Source organism: Vicugna pacos, chromosome 4, assembly GCF_048564905.1.
Source record: "Vicugna pacos chromosome 4, VicPac4, whole genome shotgun sequence".
Classification (NCBI taxonomy): Eukaryota; Metazoa; Chordata; class Mammalia; order Artiodactyla; family Camelidae; genus Vicugna; species Vicugna pacos.
Window position 1 is genome coordinate 6,820,835 of NC_132990.1, and position 21,178 is coordinate 6,842,012.

A 21,178-nucleotide genomic window follows, 5' to 3' on the forward strand; every position below is an offset into this window, starting at 1 on the left:
TCCTTGCTATGCACTATAATGCTTCAATGGACTACTTCTAACTTATATCTGCAGCTTTATCAGTGTTCACCAGAAACCATATGCTGCTCAAAATAAGGATGGACCGGACTTGTATAATTATAATGACATAGCATCCTGCACTGTACTATGTCTAAGTAACTGTTCTCTCACGTGCAATTTGTTAGTGTCGCGTTGAGGATAAGAATGACTTTGTCCACGTTGCAACTTTTGGGCCAGTGGTTATCATCATGATGAGTTTATACATTGATGCAGCTTTTCCAGTCAAACAAATAAGGCAAGTGACAAAGTCCTCAGGGAGCACAGCTTACGTAACACAGGGTGGACCTACCCCACCCCGAGGAAATGAAGCCTGGGAGGATCTGTATTAATTTGATTATGGTAGTCAACCCAGTGGAAAAATTCAGTACTCCAAATTCTAGAAACATAATCACATTTTACACCTAGAAATTTCCTTGTGTCTCCTCTGAATCCAAATGAAAAGAAGCATAACAACTTTTAAAGTCTATATAGAGCATAAGCTGTTTTTATAAACGTGGAATAATTCATTGAGGATGTAAGTGATGTTGAAGAGGCAGCCTGAAAAAGCCTTGCTTTTGATGTAATCTAGTCAAATGGATTATTTTTTTCCTTCCCGTTCCCCTACCTCCCCTAGTTCATTTTTGCCAAAGTGGGTTTCCATATGTTTCAACTAAATGAGTCACATTCAGAGAAATCATTCAAATTATCTGTGGGCACAGATACTTCTCTTTCATTTGTGGCTTGGAGGTGGGTGGATATAAGGAGTGGAAATGACGGTGGGCTCCTCTCCAAACCCCAAATCTTTGGCTTGCTCCGATTCTCTGAGCGTTCTGCATCTCCAGCTTGATTCTATACCAGAGGGAAATAGCCACCGTAAATTGCAAAGATTATTCAATTTCAGTCCACTTTAAGTGCCTTTTCAGGGAGACCACACTCATGACTTCTCAGGGGATAGGCGATGCATCTTGCCACGGATAAAGTGCTGGTTGAGAGGTTTTAAATCACATTTGTAGCTTGGGAGACTAATATTGGAGGCAGTCCTCTTCTTAAAAAGTAATGCCATCTGTGTCACTGACTGTACAGAGCACAAAGGAGTTAGGGGGAGACCAGGGCTAACTCGTTTAAAGAATGATAGAACCATTCAAAGGGCATCTTTCAAGGGCCATAAGCGCCTTACCCAGGTGAATAAAGACTGTCATCACGTTTCACACTTTCAGCCTGAGGGATGCAATTGTTCTCTGTGTCTCCCTGGGTCACCTTACATTGGTCAGCATGACATATACACAAATCTGGATCCAAATGAGGCAATGTGCTTGATCTGTGCTCAAAAAGGAGATTTCTGTTGACTTTACGTAATGTGCTGTTTGATTTTCGCCCTTCTAATCAAAGGTCATCTTTATGAGTGAACATGTATGGAGTACTCCCATCTAAATGGACTAGATACGGAATTATTCGTGACTCCCCATCCCCTGTTTGGCAGATGTTTCCAAGTGAATGGGTACATCAAATGTTTTGCAGATTTCATTGCTATCTGCTTTCCATAATCTCTATAGTCTCTTGGAAAAGACTTGATTCAATTCTACAGACCCTTGTTGAGCCAGACTGTGCCTGATGCTGGGGTAAGAAGCTAGCCAGCCTGCCAGAATCGTGCACAGCTGCCAGCCTCACATCTAGACCACCCACAGTGTAGTCTCACAGATACTTGGCTCTGTCCCAGGAAGGAGGGAAGGAGCAGGGAAGGAAGGAAAGAAATGAGGGAGGAAGGAAGGAAGGAAGGAAGGAAGGAAGGGATCAGGACTCTAAAAATTTCAGATTGTTCCAAACAGGCAGCATCATGTCTGGAATAGGAAGTTGAGATGGAGGCAAACACCTCTGTCTTTCCCTTTTGCATCTGTGAACATTACTGTCTTGGACACATTCCATGTTGTGGGCAGGGTGATACACCAGGAAGATGCCTTCAACTTCAGCTCTTTAAATGTTTCAAAAATCAGTGAGTCTGAACTTTGTCCATGCAAATGAGGGGCTTGTGTCCAATCCTGGCCATTCCCTTTCTGCTTCGACAGCCACCTTAACTTGGGTGGGAATCTGTGTTGCTCCCCCTTCCTTCTCGCTTGTTCCCCTTGTTGGCTGGGCAGGGTTCCCGCAGCAAGCATCCTGCCGGCCTGTTGGGATGGCTTATTTCATGGACCAAGGAGTGTGGAAGATGATTTTGATCTGCCCAAATAACAGAAGTCGGAAGTAAGCTGGGGTTAATGCGTCTCTTAGATAATGTGTCTGTAATGTATTTTAATGTATTTGTTACTTAGTCCTTACATATTTCTGAAGCATCTTTGAGACAACTTACAATAAAAGGAAAAAGTAATTAGACTCATGTAACAAGCATAAAAATGAAAACTTATATTTGAAATGATAAACCTAGGCTAAAAATAGCTTTGATTATTATAACACTAACTTTAGTAGTGGGTTCCCAGGTAATCAAAAATTTAAAATGTAGTGAGGGACTACATTTCAATTATCTGATGATGAAAAAGATTCATGCTAGTTCACTGGGAGGTGGTGAGTTTTCTCCTTAGATCACTAATTCTTAATTGAAATTTATTACATGGATCCTTGTATACATGCAGGGACTAATGAACATTTTTAAGGTAATTTATATCCCGGCTCTTAAGGACTTCACTACATGCTTTCCCTGCAAGGGTACCTTGCCATGGTTACACAGTTACTTGTTTACACAGTACAGGCTTCATTAGGAACTCTTTTATTTTTCCCAAGGAAATTCTCCTTTATTTTTTTTTCATTTTTCTGTTTGTTTTTTGCTTTATTGAGATATAATTGACATTTAACATTGTATGCATTTAAGATGTAAATATGATGATTTGATACACTTATATATTATGAAACAGTTACCTCAACAAGGTTAGTTAACACTTCCATCACCTCACACAATTGTCTTTTTTTCCTGGGTGGTGAGAACATTAAGATCTACTCTCTTACCAACTTTCAAGTACGTAATACAGTGTTGTTAACTACAGACACCATGTGAAACCTGTTTATCTTATAACTAGAAGTTTATACCCTTTGACTGACATCTTCCCATTCACCCCCAGTCCTTTGCAGCTACCACTCTATAATCTATTCCTATGAGTTTGGTATCTTTAGATTCCACATACAAATGAAACCATGCAGTATTTGTCTTTCTCTGCTTGACTTTTTTTTAACTCAGCATATTTCCCTCAAGTCCATCCATGTTGTCACAAATGGCAAGGTTTCTTCCTTTTTTATGGCTGAATAATATTCCTTTGACCATATATGCCACATTTTCTTTATTCATCTATTGGTGGACACTTAGGTTGCTTCCATGTCTTGGTTATTGTGAATAACACTGCAGTGAACATGAGAGTACAGATAGGTTTTAAAGGTAGTGATTGCAATAAGAGATTCTTGAAATTTGCCTCTTTTAGCTCACCCTCAGAGGTCCTTAGAGTAAGAACTGGTGACCCCTTCAATGCTTAGGTCCATTCCTAAAAGTCTCTGATTTTTTTTTTCAGGGAAAATTCCAGGCCTGCTTAACATCTTTTGCATCCTGCTAAGAGCATGGTCCTCTGTTACCCAAGGGGTCACTTCCGAATTGTACCAATGCTGAGCATCCCAATCACTTGGGAGATGAGAACCCAGCTTTTGGACAGAGCCTCAGCATTGGGTATCATTTGATTTCAGCAGTCAGCTCCACAGCTAATTTTGGTAATCTTTCGCATTTGACAAAAATGTTCTTCATCACGAATATTTAGAGTATTGAATTTCTAAAATTCCACCTAGTGCAATGACATCACAAGTGAGTAATACTGTATGTCCTAACTTCAAAGGCTGACAAATAGGTTGATAAAAACAGCAAATCGAGCCTGGCCCGGAGCCATTTATGCAGCTGACAGAGAACCCAGATGTCAAATGTCAAATATCATCTAAGAACAGCAAAGCCCTAATGCAACGGAACGTCTCACCTGGGCAGGCGATACTGCCCCAGGCGGCAGACGCACAAGACTGAAATGGAATCGGGGACAAAAGCACACGAAAAACATTTAATTGCCCTCAGAACATATGGAAATTAATGATATTCAGAGCTTGCAGAATACCAAGATTTTTCAGCTTAAAATAATCTTCCCGCTGATGCGCAGTTCCTGGAGGGCGCCCAAAACGCCACAGGGAAAATGAGATGCAAGCAGAAAAAGCAAATCTTTGAGATTCAGGGAAGGGGGTAGAAATAAAGTCGAATTATTTTTGACGCATTGAAGAGGCCGTGATACGGAGACAGCACCAGATTGAGACTCGGGTCTGTGCCCCAGTTTCCTCCTTCCCCGTTCCAAGTGGCCGTGGACAAAATTCTTGGCCTTCACGTCTTGACTTGTGAATGTGGAGTTTCATTTTATTAACTTTTAAGGTACTTTACATCTTTAAAACCGCATAACCTATGCATATAACAAAGACCCAGTAGCCAGAGTAACTTCTTTTTTATAAATTTAAACATTTTTTTAAAGTATAGTTGATTTACAACGTGTCAGTTTCTGGTGTGTAGCATAATGATTCAGTCATGCATATAATACATATATTCGTTTTCACATTTTTTTATTACAGCTTATTGCGAGGTATTGAATATAGTTCCAGTTACTTTTTAAACATACGTCTAAAGCATACTGATTTTAATAACTGAGAGTTGAGGTGGGTTACACACGCAGTGGATACTGCTACACTGTGGGTCGTTTATTTTATATAAAGTGGTTCGCATCTGCAAATCTCGAACTCCCAATTTATCCCTTCAGAGCCCTTCCCTGCCCTGGTAACCACAAGTTTATTTTCTATGTCTGTGAGTCTGTTTCTATTTTGTAAATAAGTTCATTTGTGTCTTTTTTTTTTAAGATTCCACATATGAGTGACATCATATGGTATTTTTCTTTCTCTTTCTGGCTTATTTCATACTCTTTTTCATTATAGGCTATCACAAAGTATTGAATATAGTTCCCTGTGCTATAAGTAGGCCCTTGTTGTTTATCTATTTTACATATAGTAGTTTGTACAGAATGACTTCCATCAGAAGAATCTGTACTGAAGTGGGTAGAGTTTCGCCCTTTACCACCCAGTGCTTGGAAATCGAATAAAAATTCATAGCAGAAGGAAAGGCTACTCCACTTTCAAGCTCAAGTATCAGTATATCACGGGGCTCCCAAAACAGAGCATGGTGTGGGGGAGAGACGGAGGAAGACAACAGGAAATTCACTGGAAACATGTGTGTCCCCACACTACCCATTCATTCTCACTTATGCTGCTTGAAATGGAGATTAAATTGAGTAGAAGGGTTTGTGCAACCCCAAATCCCAGGAATGAGGTTCCTCTAATGCCAGAGTTCTCCAGCTTAAAAAAAAAAAGGTCCCCAAGGTCTGGGTGAATGCACCCAACAGTGACAGATCTGATTTTCTCACACTCATTTACTATAATTGAATCAGAGCCTCAAAATCCTTGAACTCTGTCTTCCACTTAACCCCCGGACCTTATTGGCAAGCAGGGTGCCTTCTGAAGGGCGGACCAAACCAGAAAGCTTTTAGCTGAGTCTGGATTCAAGAGTGACAGGCCCTCCAGGAGCCCCGAGGCCTGCAAAAATCACAGGAGTGTTGGGAGGTCACCAACAGATTTTTGAATTATTAAAACATGTTTAACAATTAAAGAAAGACATATTGATAGGCTATCAAGGCAATTAATTATTTAGTTGTGCAAAGTAAAGAGTGGAAAACAAGATTAAGTGCAGGGGATGTGACTCTCAGGCTGCGGAGGAAGATACACACGAAAGGCCTGTCATATAACTTAACTTATTTGAAATCAAATCACATCTGATTCCAACTCCCCCCCCAACCCCATTCCACAAGGTTGGTGCAAAGTTTGGTCTCAGGTGAGATTCATTTCTCACCTCCTACCAGATCCAGGCAGAAGTTTTTATTGAGAAAGGATGGTCTTATATGAGCAGATGATCGAAGTCCAAGATTACTCAGTGGATCTGGCTTCCAGGAGCTCTGCTAATTCTGAGGTACGCCTGGGGACAGGACAGATCCTGCCTAAGGCTTGGACTTCTCAGGGGTACCCCTCCCCTCAGTTGCCTCTCACGGGGAAGGGAGGGACCAGCTGTGGATGGAAACCCAGCAGCCCTCCATCACGTTCGGCAGCTCAGAGCCATCTTTTTTTCTTCTCTGCTGACTTCTTTTCCTGCAAAAGCATTAACCTCATGCCAATTCCCTTTGGAACACCTGCACCTCCCCTCTGAAATGCCTACCTCAGTCCCCTCAAAAACACAGGCTTTCAGAAGAGAATGAAAGAGAGGCTATCTTCCAGAAGCTTTTTGTTTTTATGTGTGTTTTGCCTAGCAATACAAATTTCTCTAGATTCAGGGAACACAAAAGTCTAGCTATGTGCTTGGAAATGGAGGTGGGAAATGGTTGTGAATGAGAAGACACGGTTAGGACAAGCCCACATTAGTACATCAACAAGCCATCCACTCCATCCCCTCCCCTCCTCCCAGCCCTACGTAAATCTTCGGGTTCCTGTAACTCAGATGTCCAGTGCTCTTTCCTAAGTGACTCTCCCACACAAAGCTGAGGAAGGTGGGTGGGTGATTCTTCCTCAGATTTTTCAAGGGCTGAGTATGTGAGCCCAGGTGCAAGGCAGCCTTTTTGCCCTCTGACGTGAAGAGGCAGCTCTGTGTAACAACGAAGAGCTGACGCATGGGTCGGGTACCAGGACCACGAGGGATTCATATGCACAATGGCATGAGAAGGAGGAGGACCACAGTGCCACCTCTCCTTGGTAAGCAGGACTCTTTATAAGAGAGTGTGTGAGAAGCGCTCAGGACAAATGGAGGCAGAAGGTCGCCGCGCCATGGCGGCCATCCTGAAAGTGACCGCGGGCTCCCGGGCTGTTGTGTGAGTGAGAGGCCAGAGGAGAGCTGCCCAGGGCAGGGGCGTTGTGTGACACTTCAGGCACAAGGAAATCTGCCTAACTGCATCCCTGAGCTAGGAACTGCCTCCTCTTTTCCCACCCCTCTAATGAAACTCCTGCTGACTTCAAGGCTGTTTTTTTTTTTTTCTCTTGATTTTGAGCCCTTAGTAAAATAGCAATTAAATACTCATTTTATTTATTTACTTATTTATTTGAGGTTTACCTTCCTTGCTGGCTCTGGGAGCTCAAGGGCCAACATGAATCCTGTTTTTCCTTCTAGCCCCAGCTCCAGGCTCAGAGCTTAGCATGCAGTGGGTGCTCAGGAAGTAGTCTGGTTGAATGAATGAATGATCCAGGTAAAAGGTATTTTAAAGATGTCCCTAACCCTTCAGCCCAGAGAGCACCCTCATTCTTCCTCTGAGTGCCCGGAGCGCTAGTTCCTTGTGTGACTGAGTTGTCACTGAACCTAAAATGACTTGTATCACCCATTTGCTCAGCGCAAGTACCCCGCGAGCCCCCACTGGTGGTTTGTAAAGTCCCAGAGGGCGGAGTCCATGACTCTGGGGCTCCTGCGATTCTCTCTAGCAGTAGCCCTGAGCTTTGAGCTTAGTGGAAACCTGATACGTAGCATGTATACAGATAATTGTTCTGTTTAGAAATAAATGCTTGGCATTCAGCCTTTTCTTGCAAATAGTGCTGTCCATGTAATGAAGCACTGTTAGTTGGAAGTCAGTTGTAGATACTTCTGCTACAGAACGATATACGCATTTCTGGAGGAAAAAAAGCATCTTGCAAAACTATGCATTAAACATCATAGGGCTTGTGGAGAAATTAGGATTAGGAGCAGGTTGTTCAAAACTTGTGCAACTCTGTAACCACAGCCCTCTTGAAAACAAAAATTGCTGCCCTGAGGGAGAATTTAGAAAGGGGGGTAGTGGTTGAAGAAGGCCTCATGGAGACTAAAATGCGCAAAACCAGTAGGGTGCAGGCGGCTGGCCTGTGGGCGGAGACGGTGCATTTGGAAGTCAGCCCTGAGCGCGACTGTCACCAGCAGAGGGCGCTGTGAGGCCGCCGGTGGGGGGTGGGGAGCCCTCGCTGCAGGCACTAATTTTAAGTTTTCTGGAAATTGAGATAAAAAGGCTCTACTTAAGCAGCAGCCAAACTGAAGGCTCTTTCCTTTGATGCTGAAGGTCTTTTCTGTCCTGTCTCGCTTTCCTGGGAAAACTCACCCATGAACCGACCGAACTTGGACCTTAGAGTGACATCCTTTCCTCCTTGAACAGCTGTGTGAGCTGCTTGTATAGGACAAACTGAACTTGTGTCTGATCTCCAGCTGCTCCTCTTCCAATGTTCCAGAATGTAGTTCCACTCGGAATTATCGGTTTAAATGTGTTTTTTTTTTTTTATTTTCACGCCCTTTCCTAAAAATAATAACGGTGACACTAGCAACAAACCACCCTTCGTTTCCACGCCTACAGCCCTTGGGACAAGCCTTTTGTGGTCCAGAGTGTGGCCTCTCGTGGTGAAGATTCCCTGTGGATTTGAGAAGAATGTACATTCTGCTGCTGTTGGATGAAGTCGTCTGTGCATGTCAATTGTATCCAACTGATGAGTGGAGATGCCCAGTTCACCTATGTCCAGACCGATTTTCCGCCTGCTGGATCTGTCCATTTCTGAGCAGGGTGTGGGAATTTCCACCCATGATAGTGAACCCATCTGTTTCTCCTTGCAGCTTTTTTTCCCTGCTGTACTTGGCCGCTCTGTGGTTAGGTGCCTACTCACGAAGGATTGTGATGTCTTCTTGGAGAACTGACCCCCTCAGCCACGATTTCCGTCTCTCTGCTTACGGGGTCGTTGTGTTCCTGCAGGCTGTCTACTTTATCTACTAGAGCCCTTCGCCTGTTCACCAAGGCTGCTTGAAATTCCTGGTCTAATAATTCCAGCATCCCTGGCATGTCCCGTTCTGCTGCTTGCTCTGTCTCTTCAAATTATGTTTTTTACCTTTCAGCTTGCCTGATAATTTTTTCTGGACATGATGTACCGGATGAAAGGAACTGCTGTAAATAGGACTTTAACAGCGTGGTAGTAAGATGTGGCGGGGAGTTCTGTGTATGTGCGTGGTAATCAGTCCTATGATTAGGTCTCTGTCTTTTAGTGATCCTGTGCCTCTGGACCGTGAACTTCACGAGTGCTTCTCAGTTTTTTTTCCCACCCCTTGGATGGACTGGCTAGTCTGCTGGATTTGAATGTTTCTTTTCCCCCAGATCAGTTAGGCTCTGGTAAAACCCAATAGGTTAAACTCTGGTTAAATAGTTTCTCCTTGCTAAGAACAGAGGGCGCTGGTATATTTGAAATGGTTCATTTTTCTCTCCTCCTGTCGGAAGCATGAGGGGATTTTTCTTTGATATTTACGTGAGACCCTGGGGGAGCTCCAGGAGTGACCAGGTTTTTATCTCTGCGATGTGTCCCTGCCGGGCACTTAGCAGCTCATCATTTACAGTTCTGGTTTTCTCACGCAGCGCTAGTTACTGTGGGTGTTTCAGCTCCTGAGTTTTGGTCCAGTAGGCTGTGATTTTCTGCGTTCACCTGATGGTCCCGTCAGCCTCAGAGGCAACAGGTTGCTTTGTAACCTTGCTTCTTTACGGATGAGGAAGAGCTGTTGATTTTTCAGCCTGCTTAGCTTTTTATTTGCTAGTATAGAGTGACGACTTCCACACTCCTTATGTGCAGAACCAGAAACCAGAACGACCTGAGAAGCATTTTACAGATTTTTGTCTGTTTTAATACCCAGTGCAACCTAGCAATGAAGATATTCTTGTGCTCTTATTACTGTTCAGTAGAATTCCCCTTGGAGCAGACCGTGGCGGTACCTGGATGTTAAGCTGGTCCACTGGCCCTCAAGCCAACCTGGGTAGACAGGAACATCTGGAAAAGCATCCTTTCAGCTCTGATCATCCTCCTCTTCTGGCCTCAGGGAGGTTAAAATCTCAAAGGGAAGAGTGGCTGCTCACTTCTTTTTGTTCATCATCCATAGGTAACTGACTTGGCGCAGCGTCTTGCTTAACAGGCAGACGGTAAAAGTCTTTTCAGATTGGCAAGGTGAATCGTCTGTTTCCAAGCTGACATTTTCTCTCCTTGAAGCTTCCCAACCCCTTGTTTTATAGTCAGTCAAATCTGTAGAGAATTTTCAAGAAAGAGTTCTTCCTTTATTATTCTGGAAATACTGTATCAGTCTCTTCCCCCAAGCACTTCTGAACTCATGAGGGACTGAAAAAAATTAAACTTCTTGAAGGTAAAAGGTAATTAAGTTTCTCCCCTAATGCCAAAAATGTAATTGAAGATTTTAGACAAGGACTTACATTTTTTTTCTTTTCCAGTCTCCCTACAACATCTCTAGAAACATAGCTTGTTTTTAATTAGATTATCACTGTGCCAACCACTTCTAAGACTTTAATGGGAAACATTGTAGATTAATATGTTTAAGATTGTCGGCTATTCTTGTATTTACTGAAGGGTGTGTTGATAGAATAAGTGTGTTAAGTCAATAGATCAACCAGAAATAGGAAACAGTTTGTGAAAATCTACCGGCGTTATTATCTATAAACTGATCAGGTGCTGGAGCAGGGATCTCCAGAAAAGAGCTCTCAAACTTACTCAGAATAAATCTTACGCCCATAAACTTAATCAAAATACGGTGGAGAAAAAAAATTGAGGTCAAGTATCAATCAATTGCTTATAAAATCCTAAGCCTGTGAAAGGAGACACTTTTAGTTTCTCACACTATGAAAAAGGGAAATTGAGGACACAGCAGGGATGAGCAATGTGACCTTAGTAAAACGATGAGGTAAGAGACCAGGAGCAGAGGTGCGGCGTGAAGTTTCCTGGATTAGTCAGCTAGCAGGGGAATGAGCTAGTGACACACATGGAAATGCCTGCAGTGCACTTTGGGATCAGTGTCTCTTCCGTCCCTCTCCTGAGTTCCAACAAAGATGTTAATGTAAGATATTTAGTTGGTTTAAACTTGAAGCTGTCATCTTCCTCTGTGTCTTATTGTGAAATAATTCTTGTGGGCAAAGAGAAGCCCGTAAGTAACCCTTCAAAAGCTCACTATTTATGCCATCCATCGTTTCAAGGTCAAATTTGACTCTACTGGAAAAGGAGCCCTTGTTGGTGGGAATGTATATTGGTGCAGCCACTATGGTGAACAGTATGGAGGTTACTTAAAAAACTAAAAATAGACTTAACCGTATGATCCAGCCATCCCACTTTTGGGCATATATCTGGAGAAAATTATAATTCGAAAAGACACCTGCACCCCAATGTTCACAGCAGCACTATTTACAATAGCCAAGACATGGAAACAACCTAAATGCCCATAGACAGATGACTGGATAAAGATGTGGTGTATATACACAATAGAATACTACTCAGCCATAATAAAGAATGAAATAATGCCATTTGCAGCAACATAGATGGACCTAGAGGTTATCATATTGAGTGAAGTAAGTCAGACAGAGAAAGACAAATATCATATGATATCACTTATATGTAGAATCTAAAAAAATGGTACAAATTCTATTTACAAGCCCAAAACAGATTCATGGACTTAGAAAACAGAAGCTACCGAAAGGGAAAGGTGGGGGGGAGGGATAAATTAGGGGTTGGAGATTAACAGACACATACTACTATACATAATAGATAAACAACAAGGACCTACTATAAAGCCAATTTCTTGTAATAATATATAATGGAAAAGAATCTGAAAAGAAAAAAATATGTATGTGTATGTATAACCAAATCACTTTGCTGTATACTTGAAACTAACATTGTAAATCAACTACACTTCAGTAAAAAATGAAAAAAAAAATTGACTCCTACTGCTTTTTCCATGAGTCTGGTATTTCTAACAGCAAGCAGAGCACGTTGCCTTCTGGGCTATCACTCTGGATCTGGGTTGTATATTGCATGACAGGTGGGAAAAAAATATATATTTTATGGTGGTAATATGGTGCCTTTTTGGTCTGGCTATTGGAACAAATCAGGGTACATCTATGTGGTTGTACCTCTGAAAGAATCTTAAATTCCTTATATGGATTGATAAATTGTTATTTAACTTACAACATGAACCGACTACTATCAATTTTTATGGCTAAGTGAGGTGCTCTGGAGTGACACACGTCCCAAGTCTGAAAAACTCGAAGTCATTAACTGGCAGCCTGAAAACTGTAAAGACATGTTCTCAGCCCTGAGAAAGCCTGAACTTTCATAAGTGCAACTTTACTTTGCTGCCCTCGATGTTAGTGTGGGGAAGGAAGATGACACACATAATTCACATAGTGCTGTAAAGATTCCCACCTGGTTATTTTCTATTTTAATTTTTTTAAGAAGGCACACTTCAAGGCAGTTTTCTCAGGGACGAAAAGAGTTGGTCCGCATACCATTTCTGCTTTACAGCCAAGTGAAATGTGGTAAGATTTGTCCCACTGCATGAAAGACAGGATAGCATGATGCGTACAAACATGGATCCCTGAGTCAGGCAACTGGGATTCAGATTCCACCTCCACCAGTCACTAGTTCTGTGACTTTGGGCAAGTGACTTTACTTTTCTGTGCCTCAGATTGTGTGTGTGTGTGTGTGTGTGTGTGTGTGTGTGTGTGTGTGTGTGTGTGTAGTATCTGGCACATGATAAACACTGTGGTCTGCTCTGTATTTCAGAAGTTGACGTAAACTTTTGTGTATTTAGTTAAGAAATTTAAGAGAGTGACTTAGTCACTGTAAATATGTTTTTGAGCAACATCAATGATCATAAATGAAACACAAATGACTCTTTACCTAGAAGCTAAACAAACATTGGAGATAGAATTTCAGTGTCCTATTTATGTTGGCAATTCACTTCTGATCCCTTTAAGAGATTTGCTAATTTATCTTCCAGAGAAGTTGGATCTTTTCTAAGTATAGGTTCAGTGAAGTCAATTATAAAATATAAAAAATTTACCATAATAAACAAGTTGATCTTCTCTTCCAATTGCTACTCACATTTCTTCTCCCATTTTAGCAAATTCTTAATGTTAATTTCATCGTGTTTCTCTAACTTTGCTTCTTAACTTTGCAAATGGAGAATCAATAAACAAAACAAAATGAAAAAAATCCCACCAGTACAAAACAAAAACAAGCAAAAGTGTTTTCCATTCACAAAACTCTGTATTTTTTTTTTCTTTCTCCATTCACTCCCTTTGGTGTGTTAAATTCCTAGCACATTGCAGATGTTGACCAAGAAGCCATTACAAATGTTTCCCACGAGGCTTCTTATTCAGCCCTCAAGCTATGAGATTATCTTAGGAAAGGAAATATGGGATTTGATTTCCTCAAGAAGCCACTGTTCCTGGAGCATATGGTAGGACACAAAACAAACAACCAAACAGAAAGCACCTGGAAAGGCAAAGGAGTGTCCAGGAATGTTATGCCCCTTGTTTCAACCTTAAAACATAACACACACAATCCAGTGCTTTCAGTGCAATAGGCAGTCAGGATTGACTAAAGTCCTATGAAGACTGGAGATGAATATATTAAAAACAGTTTTTAGTATTACTCCTCGACATAGGTTTGAACCAGTCTATGAGATATTGGCCATCTGGTGGGATTCCACGGAGGATGACCTGCAAAGACTGAGGTTTGGAATCTTGTCACATGAAGGGTTGGAGGGGAGTAGAGGTGTTAAGCCTGGTGAAAAGGAGGGGAACTCAAAGCTGTCTTGTTATATTGGACGTGGTGATCTGGAAATGAGGAAGTACATTTGTCCTATGTTACTTTAAAGAGCACAGTTAGCATACAGGTGGAGGTTATAGCAAACTGAATTTCAACTCAGTATAAGAAAGAACCAAGTAATGATGAGAAGTGCCCAGAACATAGGTTGGAGTGCTTTGGGACATAGTTAATGTTCTGGTCCAATTAGCTACTCTGACTGACACTGTTTAATCATTTATCAGGGATTCTTTAGTAGATAACATTGAATGGAAAGTGGGTCTTGCTAGTCTCTCAATTCCCGTGCAACTATAACATTCTGTGCATTAAAAAAAAATCATTGAAAAATCAAAATCCTACGTCAGTTGCACAGAGGGGAAAAAAAGTATATGACTCTCCAAAAGTAGGATAGAAAGAAAGAAGTTGAGTATTTCCCCAGACTTCACTGGGAATGTGCAGACTTCCTCTCTGAGCATTTATTGGACATCTGTTACACGCATAGCGCTCTGCTAGACTCTGTACGGAACCTCCGACACGGGTCAGTGTCATGCTGTTTGGACAAACCAGCGTCTGAACTCCTCTGTGCTGTTGGGAGTTCCTTCACTCTGTAACCCCGGTGGAGAAGTAGATCTCATTTCTTTTCATCGAATCTATTTTCAAACTGTTAAGGCTTACCTGCGACTTAGTCATGGGGATCCACAAATTAGAGACACTTGTTTGAGGCTTGCAAAGGTTGTGAGGATTCTCCTCAAGGGGAGTGATGGTTTAGGGAAGATGAACTGGAGCAGCAGAAGTTGTGGTGCTCAGGGCAGCATCCAGGATCCAGCCTGGAGATCTCTGAGGGGCACGATGTAGCATCTAACGCCTGGTGGCCACAGCCAGGGGCACCCTCACCAGCAGTTCTGCAATTTGATGTCAAGCATCGTTCCTGAGCACATATCCCTGAACCTTGTTGTCCGGCCTAAAAGTCCTATGAGATATGCAGTATCTTTTAATAATTTTCTACCAGTATCAGTCAGAGCTGATACTGTTGCTTTCATAGGAGAACCCTAAGTGATAACTAAACTGAGTGGTACCCAAACTGAGCAATACCCTGAGTGATACCAGAAATAGTTACAAGCAAGTATGTTCTTAGATAGCTAGATAAAAAAGGAAGGAATATAATATTAAATAAATTCACTGATATGGGAGCTCTTAGCAAGGATTCTGGATTTAATGTTCTAGCTCAAGTAGTGAGGACTGGTTCTAACTGGTTGCTTATTTTAGTGTCTGGATTCTGGATTAAGTGGCAGCCATGTTAAGTGAAGTTAAAGATGTCAAAATTCCCTTGGCATCACAGAGAAGCAGTCCCAACTCTTGGAAGATGAGAATGTGGGAGTGGCTTTATCATGTTTAATCTGCAAATACTAATTATGTCCCACTGATAAATATATTGGTAAAAGAAACACCAACATTTTATAAAGTCCTTGAGTGTCTGTTCTCCATAGGCTGAAGATTTAGAAAAAGATGTTGAAGTGTAAATGTGTCCAGTTTTGAACGTGGAAACCAGAAGGTGGTCATATAGGTACTGCACTAGACAGCAGACGTGGCATCAGGACCAGAATTTTCAGGTCCACAGGAATCTCTGATGATAGTTAATTGATCATGGGGCAGTAGGATACAGATGGAATGAATATAATTTATTCAATATCTAATTTGATATCTAAATAAATTTAATATATAATATATAATATATAATTAAAAATTTTAAATTATATATAATTTATATATACATAAAATAAATATAATAATATATTAAATATGTAATACACATGACTATATAATAATATATTCTATGTAATATATGTAATGATATATGATAATATCTATAATTAAATATATAATTCATTAAAATATAACTTGATTTGTGGAACCGATAAAACAGTAAGCCTGGTGAAAAGAGGCCTGATCTGAGCTACCAGAATAGAGGCACAGCCCTGTTTTGTGCCTGGTTTTAATTTATGACGCTGGCTGAGTGGTGGCCCAGAGAACCCAGTGCCACCGAGAGGTCTTCATCACTTACATTTCCTGAAAGAAGGCTTTGCCACGCAGAGTGACTGGGAGGCGTGAGGCTTGTAATCCGGAGGCGGGAGCAGGGCTGAGGGGGAAGCCCAGACTGGGACTGTTCGGGGGTTTCTAGGGGGAAGACAAGGCAGGCAGGGTGAACAGCTTAGGTTTTGCAGTTTGAATAATGTCGCCGGGCTCTGGGCTGTAGAGGTGGTCTCTCATCACCTGGTAACCGGCCCTGGGGTGATTTAGGGCAGGAGAAATACTGGTTTGGCTTGTGAGATTTACAGAAAGGGCGAGGAGGGGGCGTAGGCTCACTTGGGATCCGCTGACTGCATATGAAAGATGTACTCCAGGCTGAGCGCTGGGAGAGGCGGGCTCTCCAGGCCAGCAAGATACCTAAGATCGCAACACATCAGAAGGCACAGAAAAAACAAAAAACAAAACAAACATGATTAATGTAAGCCCCTGGTCCAATTTTCAGAATTGAGTCTCAGTACAGATGTTACCGAGTCCAAACTCGTTCTGCTCGCTGCACTACTGGCCAATAAACCGGGAGAGGAGGTGTTGGGCAAGGAATAGCGACTTTATTTGGAAAGCCCGCAGACGGAGAGGATGGCAGACTAATGGCTTTGAGGACCATCCTCCTCCAGTCAGAATACAGGCTCCTTTTATATATTAAAAAAAAAAATAATAGCAGGGGAGGGGGTGTGGTTGATTGTTGCAAACTTCTTGCTGTAGGAATTCTTTGTTCCTGCAGCTGTCCACATGGGCCAGCTCCTGGTGCTCCTGCAAAACCTCCAGCAGAACAAATGTTATTCTCTGTTCTGCAACTTGTTATCTTTACGTGAGTGCAGAGCCAGCAAGACTAAGCCTAGGAAACAGGGCACAGGGTTAAAGCCATAGGAACAGATCCAATATGGAGTCAGATTTGTTCTTTTCTGTTACACAGACATACAGACTGCTGAGGAAAAGGAGGTCAGCTCCCCTTGAGGAAGGACCCGTTAACCAGTTTATAGTGTGATTCTCCCTCCAAGATAAGTCTTGGCGGCACCAGCAGATGTTTATCAGGGCAAATAGATAGTGGAAAGGAAACCGCACAAACACTTCAGGGGTTATTGGACATCAGACAAAGCCAACACTAGGCCTTGGATACCCAGAAAGCCACCGTCAGAATGGGGTTTGTGGGGGGGGGTTGGAAAATAAGTCGAGCTTCTATGCTAGTTCTTCCTACTGTGGCCGCATTGAGACCTTAAACACATTTTGTGGTTGTGTCCCCAGTTTTATCTGTGATACACGTGTCAGTTGGCAGAATCCCTATAATGGCCTTTTGTTGGGCTGCACCTTGCAGGCCTTCAAGGTCTGTACTCGCCCTGCTTCAAGACCAATCAACAGAGACATCATGGTTTAATGGGTGGAGGGATTTTGCGTGTCTGGAGCAAGGTCCTGGAGCGACTCCCCATCGTGTGTGTGGGGGACGGCGGGCCGGATATAGCAGGAGTCTTGGCTCCCACAGACAGGGGGAGGTTAGCAATTATAGGAAGAATTGATGCCAGGGTGGCTCATTTGTCACCAAGGAAACCAGCAGAGGGGTATGCCCCTCACTGTCCCTTTGATAAGAACAATCACTGGCTGGGACCTGGGGCAAATATGAGGGAAGGTCAGTCCTGTGAGTAGGATGTGGGTGAAGCAGGCAATGGTCAGGGGATGTACAGAGAACAAGAGAGCCGCCATCATGAGTGGCCTGGCCACACATCTTCTGTCCTCAAGTAGTGGCTATTATGGTAGAAAAAGCTCAGTGGAAATCCTTAGAACTCCCTCTCTCTGCCCAAGTAGCAAACCAATACACTACCACAGAACAAAATCAGAGTCAAAGGCCGTCATCAAAACCCTGCAAGGTACAGGGATGGTAACCCTATTACAGCCCCACTTAACTACCTAAGTAATTTGCTTTATGCTCAGGATGGTTTGCTTGATTAAGAAAAGTCACTCTCAGTTTCTGTGCAGATGAGTTCTCCTAATACAATCAATCAGTGCATTTTCTAATTATAAGTGTGCAAGTATTAATACAGTGTGGTCCTTTTCCCCACAGAACACAGCAAATTTTTTCTTAAAAAGCCAGATAGCAAATACTTTAGGCATTTGTTGCCGTATGATCTTCATGGAAACCACTCAGCTCTGACACTGTAGTTCAAAAGCCACCATAGAGAGTACATGAGTGAATGGGTAATAGCTGTGTTCCAATAAAACTTCATTTACAAAAACAGCCAGCCCCTGAGCACAGATAGCCAACCACTGCTCTATCTCATTAACCAGGAAAAACCCAAAAATAATGGGCTCTAATCAGATAGGACAGTGGTACATCTTTACCAATGAGGCTGGGACAGAGTGTGTTCCAGCAATAGACACACTGAAACCAGAGCAAGTCTCCTCCAAGATAAATTTGACCCTAAGAGTCCATGGCTCTTGTGCAAATATTTCTACCCCTTTCTCATCATATTCCAAGGGTGAGAAAGAAACATTACGTAATGGGGAAGAGCAAATCTGATTCCATATTAGATCTCTTCCTTTAGCTCTAATCCTCTGCTGTTTCCTGTGCTTAGTCATGCTAGTTCTTCACCTTTTGTAGAACAATGTTGCCTATAGCCTGAAATATACAGGATAGCTTATTCTCAAGGCTCTGACCTTTAACAGAGCAGAACAGAGAATCACATTTGTCTTGTTGGAGGATTACAGGAACATCATGACCTGACCTACGTGGACAGCGTGGACAGCGGCAAGAACAAAGGATTCTGACACCAAGAAATTTGCAACAACCAATCACAGCCCCGCCCATTTTAGTATAAAAGGAGCCTGAATTCTGACTTGGGGAAGATGGTTCTCCAGAACATTTGTCTGCTGTCTTCTCGGTCTGCAGGTTTTCTGAATAAGTCGTTATTCCTTGCCCCAACACCTCACCTCTGGATTGACTGACCTGTCGTGAGGGGAGAGGAACCAAATTTGAACTTGGTAACAAATTTTGGTGAAGCCAGCAGAGGTCTTCATGCTCATGGCCCTCCGCTCCAGGTTGGGGAATTTTCAGGTAAAGTCCTAGCAGCGGTCGGGACCACTTCTCCGGAAGGTCTTCCCTTCCAAATTCCCCGAAGCGGCACGAGCTACCCCAGCGCTTAGCAGCTGCCGGGCTCCATTCAGTAGGGTAAGTCGCTCCGGTGTGTATAGCCGGAAACTTTATTACTCTCGGTTTGCAGCTTTTTTTCTCTGGAATAAGCCGGTTTATTTTATATGTGAGTGAGGTACCCTGTTGGAGAGAGGAAGTGGTTGCTGGACTTTTCCCTGACTTGTGACCTGGTTGGTTTCTTTGGGTGCCAGCATTTGTGTGCATGGTTTGTATTTTGCCTTGTAGTCCTGGCTTGAAACAAAAGAAAACAAAATAAAGGCTAGGGAAGCTTTCAACTCTCCCCGAAGAAAGTCCTCTGAGGGGCATTTTTGTGAAGTGGTCTGATTACAGCTGTGAACCCACGCCTAAGAGAAAGATGAACAATGTGTGGCCCCAGTAGCCATTTGGATCTCCACGAGGGGTTTGTGCAGAGTTATCTCCATGTACTGCCACCCTCGCTGTGTTAATTACATCGTTTGGGGTCTCCTGGGTCACTGGTATATGTAAAACCCCGAGACCAAACTTGAGCACTTGTTTAGGGTTTTCTTTTTGTCCTTTGGGTTTTTTTGTTGTTTCATTTGGTTTTGGAACCATTTCTCCAGTTATAGCCAAGTCAGTTTCGTGATACTTAAAACTTCTACTGATGTCAAATGGAGGGAAAGGAACAGGAAAAACAAAACAAAACAAAACCCCAAACCTGTCTGTTCTTGTCTGAGAGAGGGACGTTCCCAGGGAGAATAGAAAGATTCCACTTGGTTTCTAAAATCATCAAAAGCCCCAACCCAGAATCCAGCCCAGTTGGTCGATGCCAAGGCAACATGTTGGCAGTGGATCAGTTACTATGTATAGTTTTACAATAAAATGCTGAGGAACGGTGGCCTTTTAATGGCTCTATACAATCCTGCAATTACAGACACTCTGTGAAAAAGTGGGGAAGATTGATGAAATCCCCTATGTGCAACCAGGGAAAATAAGAAAAGAAAAGGAATGAGAGGGAGGATATGTTGCTTCAAATCTTAACTCCTCTGGCTGAGTTAGCAGTCCCAGCTGCTCCGGCCACTCTGCCAATGTATCCGCCCCCTCCACTCCCCTCTCCCGGACCTGTTCCCCCATTTCTACATAGCCAGCCCCAACTGCTGACACTGGGGCTGGAGAAGTGGTCAGACTGGCTCCCCCTCCTTATGGGGATTAATTAGAAAAATCCTATATTAGTTCCCGGGGCACAGGGACCTCATCTGGTATTGCCATCTAAGACCTCACAGGGCACCCAGTTTGGGCCAGGAGCCACTCCCGGCACAGGGTAAATTTCCCTACACCGTTATCCCACAGGGGGTCTAAATGCAAACAGCCAGCAGGCTGGGTTTAACCAAATTAAATAAACCCAGCAAAAACCAAATGAAGGCCTCTCTGAATTTTTGGAAAATATTGATCAGGTCTAGAGCAGATCCCGAGGCCCCTGAAAATGCTAGAATGGTAAACATGAGAAAATTGCAAAAATTAGATGGCACACTTGGAATGAACCCTTCTCAGTTGGTAGATGTTGCTTTTAAAGTGTTAAACAACAGGGAAATACTCACTTTGGAAACTTACTTCACCCAAGGTTGCCCTTGTATCTTTCAATCATCACCTCACTCAGCTCATGTTTTGGCTTCCTCCCTCCTATGCCATCCCTCTTTGTTTTGGAGAAGTTTAACTTACCAGCTGAGTATCTGGGACTAGTATTCCTGGGTTTGGCACCATCCTATGCCATTTCTTCCCCACCATTGGGCCTACTCAGTGATAAAATGCCACATCTAAGGGAAAGGCTTGTGGGTTTTGGAAACTTAATCACAGCAGGATGCTGCACACTCTTAGGACCTGCCCGAGTCTTGCTCATTAAGGGGTGATGGCCCTCCAGGAACTGCAAGGCAGACACGCCATCAGCTTTCAAGAGAACGAATTTTTGTACTAATAACAGCAGCTTCCATTCACTTAGGTTCCAGGATGTGCTGTTCTATCCTTGGACCCTTTCTCCCCAGCAAGGCTGAAAAGAAAGGAGCCAGTAATTCCGTTATTGGCCTGATCTTTGGATGTTACGCTTTGTTGGACTTGCTGGCATCTTTGGTATTTGAAAAATATCGTGTACATCTTGGAGCAAAATTTATGTTTGTAGCAGGAATGTTTGTCTCGGGACGATTTACAGTTCTCTTTGGTGTACTGGACCAGGTTCCAGGAGGACCA